Source organism: Camellia sinensis, chromosome 14 (genome assembly GCF_055761805.1).
Source record: "Camellia sinensis isolate YWXY chromosome 14, ASM5576180v1, whole genome shotgun sequence".
Taxonomy (NCBI): Eukaryota; Viridiplantae; Streptophyta; class Magnoliopsida; order Ericales; family Theaceae; genus Camellia; species Camellia sinensis.
This window is the reverse complement of record NC_138974.1, coordinates 121,134,750-121,146,529: the sequence shown is the minus strand read 5'-3', so window position 1 is coordinate 121,146,529 and position 11,780 is coordinate 121,134,750. Positions and strand designations below refer to the sequence as shown.

The window sequence follows — 11,780 nt, the reverse complement described above, 5'->3', positions numbered from 1 at the left end:
TGTTCTTAACAGTTACCCAGTTTAACTTCCAGTAATCAATACAAAGTCGCAACACGCTATCTTTCTTTTTGGCAAAGAGAGCCGGTGCTCTTCAAGGTGAAGTACTAGGGCAGATAAAAATTTTATCTAACAGTTCTTGGAGTTGAATCTTCAACTCACTCAACATGACAGGTACAAGTCTATATGGTGCCACAAAAATCGGTGACGTGCCAGACACTAAGTCAATTCAAAACTCAATCTCATGGCGAGGTGGTAAACTATTAAGATCCTTAGGAAAAACATTTGGGTATTCACAAACTACCCTTGGCAACTCAATTCGGATTTCATCACACTCACTACCAAAGAAGTTGCAAGAAGACAACTAAGTTCACCCCGCCCACGTGGATCATACACCGGTGATAAAACTCTATCAATCCGATCCCCCTAGAAATAAAAGCAATCACCGCTCAAGGTACATATAGTAACCCTCTGACGGTAACAATCTATGACAGCCCAATACGATGACAACCAGTCCATACCCAACATAGTATCAAAACTCGACATATCAATCAACACAAATGCCAAAGGAAGTCGGTGACCGATAACCTCTATGTCATAACCTCGACACCCTTGCTCCAAAACAATCTCACCACTAATAAGTGACTCAACACTGAGAGGAAATGCTAACCGAGCCAACTCAAACCCTAAAGCCGATGCAAATGCAAACGAGATGAATGAATGGGATACACCCGTATCAATTAACGCATTGGTGATAGAATTGCATAACAAGAAAGTACCTCTCACAACTGAAGGCGCTAGCACTAAGCCTGGCGTGGTAACAACATACACATGTTCTGTAAGTCTCTGCTCTATTTGCTCACCCCTAAGAGCATAAGTCTGATGCACTGATTGAGTTAAAGAGGCTCCCTGATTGGCCCTTGAGGCCTGTACTGACTGTGTAGGCTGGTAGCTCTGTGTTTGCCATGAATCAGATACACCAGGTGTGCCACCAAACTAAGGGCAAAATATCTTCATGTGCCCTGACTGCCCACACTGATAACATGTAGGCGGCTGCCCTCTTCCCTAACTTTGGCTCTGAGAGCGAGCCAAAGATGGTGTAGCCTGCTAACCTCCTCTCTGTGGGGAAGTTGGCGATTTGTGACCTAACTGACCACATTTGTAATAAGAGAAACTCCTCTAATTACCTCTCCCTGAACCCGAACTTGGCACAGGAAAGGTGGATTGAGATTGAGCTCCTTGAAACTGCTGTGGGTTAGAACCCCTTTGCCTTTTACTGTCCCCCTGAATATCATGACTCCTCCTGGAGTCCCTCATCCGTTCCTTCTCCAACTGCATCACGGTCTCAAGATGAGCAGCCGACTTTACAAGTTGTCTGTAATCCGTGGGAGGTAAAAACTTGTCTTGGAAGGCGTTGACAAAAGCCTCCCAAGTCACTCCAATGTGCCTATGCGCATACTTCCACCACTGACCCACATCTCCCTTCAGCTGGAAGGATGCCAGGGTCACTCTCAGTCTATCGTCCTCGATGCCAAGCATCTCAAACGTCTTCACAATCTTCTTCAGCCATTCATCCGCCTTCAGTGGCTCCTTCAGATCGCCCAGAAACTCATCCAGATTCGACCATAAAAACTCCCTCTTCAGAAAAGACAACCCTGTCTTAGCAACTTGGGATTGCACTTGATTCTCAGCTCTGAGAATGTCCATAGATTCCCGCAATGCTCTGGCCATTTCGCGGGCCAAAGCGACCATGGCCTGCTGACCAACTGGCTCAACCACATTGGCGTGACCAACTCCTTCTTCTTGTGCCGGAATATCATCCGGTAAATGGCCTTATGCCTTCCAGGCCTACCGCGCCTTATGCCTTTCAGGCCTACCACTACCAGGTCCACGTCCTGACATCCTAATAAAGGTAATAAAAGAGATTAACACATTTACAAATATGTCAAAACTAACTCACTCGCGTCCCAATGCGGTGGACAACAGTAATTCACTCCACATAAGCACGTAGTCACATAAACATATACGGATTTTCCTTTCTAGATAATGACCGTCCTGCGGCGTTGCCAGAGTTCCAATTATAAACACCAATGATCAAGTGCTCTTCTAATGGGATTTCTAGAAATCTGTAGACCCAATCAACATCTTAGGAATTAAAACTCATACCCATATAATTATATAAGCATGATATCAAGTAAGCATAACATACATACAAACATCTCTGCTAAGTGAGACAACCCGTTATGGTAATAACTATTTTCCACGTACCCAAAGTATTCAAACTCGGTATGCTCTAATACCAAGTTGTGACAACCCGAAATAAATACAATAACCAGTCCACAATATTAATCGAAGAACAACACAAGATGAAATAATTATCTTTCATTAACTTCCAGTTTCTTTTACAAAAGTGCAACATATGCAAATATACATTCACAAGTCTAACCCTGAATCTATAACATATATTACATGATGAAGAATGTAAAATCAAAGATAAACAATCAAGAGAATGCCCTAAATGTTTACAACTTTGCAAGCCAGTACTTGGTTACAATAAAATGGATTTAAATCTGCTACATTTAACAGCCCTTGGCTTGTATAAAACCAATACACAATTAAACAAAAATGAAGCTCTTGCTCCAGGTCCTTCCAAATTATTTCCTTGACGGAGGCATATCACCAGCACTTAAAAATATTTTTCCCATATAGGGTGAGCTAAAGCCTAGTATAAACAATCCAACACAACATATGAATTTTAATAAAGGTATAAGGTGAATGCATATGCAATGCTCGTGCCAAAGTATTTCACTTCTTCTTTCTCATGATCATACGATACCCGATTAATATCACAGTTATCAATCATGTCATTTACAATAGAAAACAGGGCAGTGAATTATACTTAGGAAATTCTAAAGCAAATCCAATCATTCCCGAAAATTTCGTCCAGAGAAAACCATAAAACGAGACCCATGTAAACGTAAGCTATGCAAGCACTACTATTGCCATTTCATGGAAATTTTGTCTGCATGATCGACACCCATATACACACGCAGTTTTCAGGACTTTCACCCTAGACACTCCAGCTAACTTATTACAATGTACAACATTCAATTCTCGGGTTCATCCATTTTCTCAAAATGATACACATTTGCAAAGTATAAATATGAAACAATACTCAATGCAAATGAATGAGAAAATAGTTTCAATTTTCCTAATCCTCGTGCAATTTCTACAACAATCATAGCTATCTTCCATCAATAGCCCAAAACAGATATCTCTAATAAATAGAAAATTTCAATAACAATATACATTATTATCATTTTCAAGATGTGAGCGATATAACATATCCAACTCCACCATCAGCATCAATATCCTTCATCACCATCATCAAGATGTGAGTAATATTACAAAACCAACATCATTCTTCAATATTTTTCCAACACATGTCAAACCCATGGTTTTAGAGCAAAACCTCGTTTTCTTTCAAAATCATTTTTGAGTAGAGAAAGATATCATTTCAATTACATAAAACCCAGCATCATTTCCATTATCTTTACAAAATCAACATTTGATATTTCTAGGGAAAAAAATCCCATTTTTCTTTAGAAATCATTTCCAAGGGTGAAAACCCATCACTTCATCATAGATTAACAATAAACACCTTTCTATAAACATTTCCAACAAACCATTTGAAAACCCCACCTTTTGATTTCCAACCCAAATCCTAGATTTGTCCAGAATCTCCAAAAATCATAATATTGTTTTAGAAATAACAAATAGCTAAGTTAAAATTCATAAGAGGGTGCGGAGAATCCCTACCTCAACTTAGAAGAGAAAGAAAGAAGAAAGCCCAAAAAGTCGATGGAGACGAAACGACGATTTGCTCTGATCAAAACGAAACCCTTGACAAGCTTTACACTTAATCTCAAAGGAGCAAGGTGGGGAGATGCTTCCAAATGAGTAGATTTGAAGATCTTTGAGCGAAAAAGTGAGTTTAGAGAGAGAAAAGAGGGACTCACGGTTTAGAGAACGAAAAGAGACGAAAAAGTGAAGAAAATGGTAAGTGAGGGGCCTATTTATAATGCTAGGTTAAAGTGGAATAAGGTCCTAAAGTCAACTCAAAACAAGAAGTCAAAATCTCCACGAAGTAGGGCCCAAAACCCAACTAAAATCTGGAAAAAAAAAACTAGCAGGGGTCGACCCTTGTGTTGGTGGTGTTGACCCTTCAGGAAGAAATGACAATGCTGGCACAAGACAAGGTGTCGACCCTTGGACCAGAGGTGTCTACACTAAATTTCAGCAAGCAAACCCAGATTCTGTTGTATACAAGGGTTGACCCTTCCCAAACTAGTGTCAACCCTTGAGGCTAATAACAAAAGACAAGTGTTGACACCACCAAGGCTAGTGTTGACCCTAAATTTCAGTAGCTATTACAAGAACATAGCAGTAAGATGGTGTCGACCCTTCCAACACTGGTATTGACCCTTTGAGCTTAACAAAACAAAGATAAGAGGGTAGTGTTGACCTCCGAAGCCAAAACCAAATATGATGAGAAAAGAACGACCATCGCAAATATGGTTTTCTAGATTCAAAAGCAATAAATGCATTGGGACTAGGTCCGGATCGCTATAATAACTATTCGGATTTCAATTGTAAAATGAAAATTTAATTAAAAGATAACAAAATATTTAAATAAAAAAGATTAAGACTGAGATATAAATATCCCAAAAAGATGATAATTTTTTTAACAATCTATGTTTATCTTTTGTTAGTTTGTTATAGAATTTCCATATATTTCAGTTTAATCTTTTTAAAATTTATTTTCAAGTTAAACTTAATATTTTATCTTTTAAAATCATCAATTAATTATCCATATAAATTTGAAATATGATAGGATTTCATATAAGTATATCTTTTGTCTACGCATAATTTTTTCAATATAAAAACAAGTTAATGCAAAAGGAACTATGAACAAAAGATTGGGGGGAAAAACAATCAACATTGAGCCATTTTTTATCCTCTTTCGATGTTTAAAAATTTTAAATATTTGCTTTACATTTAAAATGTGTATTTGCATGATTTTTTGCATTTGTGAGAAAGTGAGTTTATATAAATAGATATTATTATTTTATTTTAAATTTTTTTTTGTTACAATATGTTTTTTTTTTCTTTATTTCTTTCTCTTTGGTAATAATGTATCATTAAATTGAAATTTTATCTCTCTCTCTCTCTCTCTCTCTCTCTCTCTAAAGCATTACTATTATTAATTTGTAACTCTCTCACTTTTTGACTATTTGTGTTTAATTTTTTTTGGCATAGATGTTAGATTGAAAATGAAAAACACATCAAAATTTATTGGATATAGATTTATACTTTAAATATATTCATTAATTGATTTTTTATTGTTAATTATTCTATTGAAATAACTCATGTTTAAATTTATTTTCAGAAACTGATTTCTTTTGAGAACTAAATCATAAATTTCTTCTTTTTAATTTTTTTTTTATTCAGATTCAGATTCAAAGTTTGAGTTTATGTTTGTCAATTCAACTTTATGCATTTTCAAACCCTTTTTTTTTTTTTTTTAAATCATTCCAAACCAATTTATGTTTAATGAATCAATATAACTAAAAAACAAATAGCTTGTAAATTTTTTTTTTAATCACTAACTTAATATAATGGGAATTAAAATTAATTTTTATTTTAATTCATTATATTATATGGGGTGATTAATGTAATATCTACTATTGATTAAACAAAAGAATAATGCTATATACACAAATTAGTGTACTAATTAGTGTACCAATTGTTAATGTGGCATAATTTAAAAGGTTTTTGATATTTATAATGTGATTAATGAATAGGGTCAATAATAATGTCATAACTAGTGTTGGTACACTAGTTAGTACACTAATTGGTACATGTAGCACCACCGTAAATAAAATTAGTGTTACTTTTATTTAATATTAGTCATTTTGATTAATTATAATATGCCTTTGTTACTCTATTTGTGATTGTCTGAAGTAATTCTTAGATAAATTGACTATTATTTATGTGCTGATTTACCTAATATATGATAGTTTTTTAAAAAATTTCAATAATATAAAATATTAAATATTTTTAATGATGTGAAATAAGATTTATATATACAAACTAAATAAAAATATTAAGAAATATAATTAAATAATAATTTTTTTTGTATTTATTGATTTTCTAAAATTTCGTACACTAGTGTAATAAATACGAATGTATCATTGCAATACTGTGAGATACTCCATTATGGCATGTTCATTGCATTACGAGCAATGATAGAGGGTCACAAAAAAATGTAACTTAAATGGCTTAAAACTGTCAAAACGACGTCGTTTTGGATGCAAAACAACAAAAAACGACGTCGTTTTGACAGTTTTAAACCATTTGAGCTACACTTTTTGTGACCCTCAAACATTTTTCTTGTATTACTACTATTCAACATTATGATGACACGCCACATCAAAGGCAAATTATCTGTTTGTTGCCCTTCTAACATTACTTGTAATTTTTCTGAGAAAAGAAATTTTTACAGAAAAAAAAATATATATATATACACATAATTTGTTATTAAAATAAAATGATATGGTAGCAATATTTATGTAATTAACAATTAATTGGATGACTTTTTGTTTAAAAGTAATTGGCCTACTTGTGCCATCTCATTCTATAAAGGTATTTTGTATTTATTTTGTTTGTTTGTAAAATCTTATAAACCTAACATTTTTACCAAATATTTAATAAAATGTCTGTGTGATACTCATGAGATATTTAATAAAAATGTTGATATCTCTAACATTAATTTTGTATAGATAGCATGAAAATATCTTTTAAAGGATATGTACTATATGTATCTTATAACTAAAAGAAAAAATAATTTAATTTTAATTTTTTAAGTCATAACTAAATATATATATATATATATATATGATAACTAAATACAATATGATACATAATTAAAGAACTCATAAATTATAACTAAAATAATATTATAACTAAAAAAGAAAATTAATCATGACTAAAGAAGAAAATAACATAACTAAAGGTGCATATGATACATCTTTTAAAAAAAAGTATATTAGAAAGGAGATTGTACTATAAACACTCCTAACCATATATACCCTAATTTATGTCATTCTTTCTTTAATTATAATCTTATTTCAATTATAACTCATAAAATATTAAATTATATCTCATTTTTTTAAAAAATATATAATTATATTAATTTTATTTTTAATTATTAGATAGATACAGTACACATATTTTAACCATAAATAGAATAGTGTTTGGTTTGAGTTTTTTGAATTAAGTTTTTTAAAAACTCAGTTTTTTTATTTGTGTTTTTTTGTTTTTAGTGAATATTTTTAAAATTTTAAATATATTTTTTTACTTTTTTAGATACACCTTACTTAGATGTATATAAAAAGTAAAAAATTTGTGAAAAAATATTTAAAAAATTTAATAAATACATAAAAATATAAAAAATGTATTGAATTCTCATATTTTTTTTATATTTTTGATATTTAGTGAATTTTTAAAAGGTTTTTTTCACAATTTTTTTTACTTTTTAGGTATATTTATGTTAGGTATGTCTAAAAAGTAAAAAAAAAAAATTGTTTAAAATATTTTAAAATTCAGTAAAAACAAAAAAAAAATGAAAAATAAGGAAGTAGAATTTTCTGAAAAATATTTTTGAAAAAACACAACCAAGCAAGCTGAATGCAACGATCCGAAAAAGGGGGACAAATAGTTGGAAATAAAAGCTCACGGAGAATAGAGAGAGAGAGAGAGAGAGAGAGAGAGAGGAGAGAGAGAATGAGCGGAGTAGGGAAGACGGTGTGTGTGACGGGAGCATCCGGGTACATAGCTTCGTGGCTTGTCAAGTTGTTGCTTCAACGTGGTTATACTGTCAAAGCCTCTGTTCTCTTTTTCTCTCTCTCTCTCTCTCACTTTGATATCTAATCCTTTTGGCTATTTTGATTTCTTTGACAACAATGTTAGGTGACCCGAAAAGGTATAGTTCGAATGGTTCAAAACACTCAAAACGACGTTGTTTTGTGAAACGATGTTGTTTTGTAAAATGACGTTATTTTGACAAATTTAAACACAGAAATTTGAATTACCAACCATTTTCCTTTCTTTGAATACCCAATACCTGATTTTGCCATGCGAGTCACTTCCCTTTGATTAGTGCTACGTCATATATATATATATATGTATATATTTTTTTTTAATTTGTTTTTTTTGCTTTTTGGGATGTTTCTATTGGGTAATGTTATGCGATTTGTCTTATTGGCTAAATTGTCCCTTTTATTTTTTTGTTGGCTAACCTCAACCCATATGCCAAACGGAGCTTAAATAAATTTAATTTTTTACATGAATAATTTTTTCAAATTGATTTTATAAAAATCAAAGATTTGAATAACCTAATTTTCAGTTGGATTATAATGAAATTGTAAAATGTCAAAAAGCCATAAGATCAAAACAATACAAAACCAGCCCATACCCCCCTCTCTCTCTCTCTCTCTCTATCTCTCTCTCCATATCTATGTGGGAGTCATGATTTGGTGCATTTGTTGTGTTGTGAAATTGTGTGTGCATAGTAAATCAAAACATTCAACAAGAAGGAAGCATAATTTATGTTTGGCTATGGATCTTATTGGAGAGGTGGGTACAGGTTCCGATTTAGGTTGACTTGAAAATTAGTTATGTTACATGGACATTTCTATTTTGTCTCCTTTAGTGTGTGGCCTCGTTGGTTTCGCTCTTAGGATAGAGGAATTAAGAATACGGTGTGATTGAGTAGCGAGATTATTAGTGTAGTGGTATTAGGTTGGGGATATAGAATAAAGAAGGTTCAGTTGTATACCACCAAATTAGTAATACTATAGATACTATTAATATTTAAAATTAATATTTTTTAATTTTTATTATGTTTTTAATATTATAATTATTAATATTTTGTACTTTTTAAGTCAAGTTAATCTCGAGACACTTAAAAAAATATCAATTTTGCATAAAAATCATTTAAAAATTCACTAATTATAAAAAAATCATATTTTTTTAGCATTTATTAAAAAAATTTAAATATTTCTTTCACACATAAATTTTTTAAAAAAAATAATATTAAAAATATTTTAATCCATTTTATGTAATATTTTAATCCATTAATCCCATCTGGTATGTTTTCCTTCCATGCTAGTCCAACCAAGAAGGAGGATTGCTAGTCCCCAGTGTTAATCCCATCACAACCCTCAAGAACCAAACACTCTCTATGTGGCTGACCCTTCCTCACTATTAGTCCAATCCCCTCACTCATGGAGCCAAACAAATATGGCCTTGTGTCCACCAGATTTGATCTTTATTTTCTCCAAATCTATCCCCACTCTTCTCCTGATCCTATGTCATAGCTTTAGTGCTTTAATCGATTGTAAATGATGGGTCCAATCAAGAATAAGAGAGAGAAATAAGAGAGAGAAGAACCCTAGGTTCTAAAGAGAGAATTTCTCAATCAATCAATGTTCAATATTTAAAAGTTAGTTACAAAATGGTTATCACTTCCCTAGATATAGGCTAACAACTACCCACCACTAACTATCACATGCCAAGGACATGATGTCCTACATCAGTTTTGTTGCTTATAAAGTTGTTGGTAGTGAAGACATTGTAATCACAATACAACTTCTAGCCATCGGATGGTTGTATTGTCAAATTCACTACTTATAATTGTTAGCCACTCATATGCTTATAAACATCAAATATATAGTTACCTCTAGATGCAATCATATTAATGTATGTATTATACAACTATGTGTATGAATTAATGTGTATGAACAAGTACAAAATTCTCATGGTTGATGTCCTAGATTTGCATGCCATTTAAATGTGTTTAGTGCATTATAGAAATGTTCAACATTTAGGGTACTTGAAAATTTGAGTTTTGAAGTTCATAATGTCCTTGTTTCATATTCATTGATGCTCTCACTTGAAAATCTGGCCACTTAGACACCTCAAGAATTTTGGTTTTCTATGTTCTTTTAGATCTTGTTTGAACAAGTGATCTAGGCCAACAAAATCGAAGGAAAAATAAAAAAATTGAAAAAAAATCCTACGTCCATCATTGTAATACATCATTTGCCCCTATAACACATTGTTTGTTGGTTTCAATGATCTATTTTTTTGGGGAAATTTTCAAAAGTAGGATTTTCAATGAACCATTCTGCATGAAGGGCCATAATTTTGTTTTGTTTCAATTGATATGCTTTGTATGATTGTTCATAATTTGCAATTGTAATGGCTGTTCTTTCTATTCTGTTGAATGCTTCTGTGCTTTCCCATCCCCTTTTTTTCAGCTACCAGCTTTGGTATGTGCTATCAAAGACTTTATAGCAGAGGATGCCGCCTGGAAGTTTACAAAAGAAAAGGGTATTGACAGGGTTACAATTAACCCAGTAATGGTTATTGGTCCTCTCTTGCAGCCAACACTCAATACAAGTGCTGCTGCAATTTTGAACTTAATAAATGGTATGTGTTCTTTATATTTTATAACAGACGTATGTAATCTGTTCTCATTTATGGATGACATGACATTTCCTTTCAGCTAATTATTCAGGAGGAACTATGTTTACTTTTGTGAAACAACATATTTATATTTATGTTGAATCAAACTATTCCCCCAAGAAGCTGTATATTGGGCTTTGGCTTCTCTTTCCTTCATTTCATGATATGTATTTGTTGATGAGTAACATAAATAAATAAATAAATAAATCTATTAGAAATAATTGTTGCTGAAACTTGAAGCATAAAACTTTAGTTGAATTAATAAGGCTTTTGCCAAATTTTATTTTTCGCAAAATGATGTGGAACTTCTTTTTAAGGGAATAATGGACCTGTTTATTTGCTCCTTTATTCTGCAGGTTCACAAACATTTCCAAATTCTACATTTGGATGGGTTAATGTTAAAGATGTTGCCAATGCGCATATTCAGGCATTTGAGATTCCTTCAGCTAATGGAAGATATTGTTTGGTTGAGAGCGTTGCACATTACTCTGAAGTTGTGAAGATACTACAAGAGCAGTTTCCTGCTTTTCAACTTCCAGAAAAGTAAGTGATTTATCTCATATTCAGTTTATTAAACTCTGCTTCAATGTTTCTTCTTTTTGAACTGTTTAGCATGTTGTTTCAATTTATTTAACTCGAGTAAATTTAGACAATTCATCCCTGCTATTACTTATGGTCTGATAGGATTTGTTTCAATAGTATTTCCCTTACCTTTTCTAACAGTCTCTGTGAGACCCATCTGCTCCTACTAATTTATCATGTCATTTTATGTGGTTTTCAGATACTACCTTTTAAAATATAGTTCATGGGACAAGTATGACATAGTCGATGAGGTAAAAAGAGGCTTAGTTGGAAAGTTCTTGAATTGTATCATTTTCTTGAAGTACATACATTGCCTCCTATAGTTTTGACTATTTGAAGAAGTTTTAGCATAATATGATATTGAACGTTGTGCAAGTTGCAAGAAGTCCTTGAGCGTTTAATGCAAGCTATAATTTGACAAAATGAGTTTAGGGTAATAAATAGATAAGGAGCCACCGACTTCAACTTTATGACATTTTTTTAATAATTCAGCCATTTTAAAACTTCTCCCGTGTCTTTTCTTTCATCATATAAATTATTTGTTTTAATGTTATTAATGCTTTTATCAAAAGAAAAAGAAAAAAAAGGTCTAACTTTAACAAAGTAATTAA

The 11,780-nt window shown here is 32.2% G+C and overlaps 1 pseudogene across 1 annotated transcript; it reads left to right on the top strand.

Moving 5' to 3' along the window:
• Positions 1-10,320: 10,320 nt before the first annotated feature.
• LOC145807269 (phenylacetaldehyde reductase pseudogene) lies at positions 10,321-11,226 on the top strand (annotated as a pseudogene). Its single transcript, XR_014350306.1, has 2 exons — positions 10,321-10,551; positions 10,944-11,226. The product of XR_014350306.1 is annotated as a phenylacetaldehyde reductase pseudogene (transcript).
• Positions 11,227-11,780: the final 554 nt, after the last annotated feature.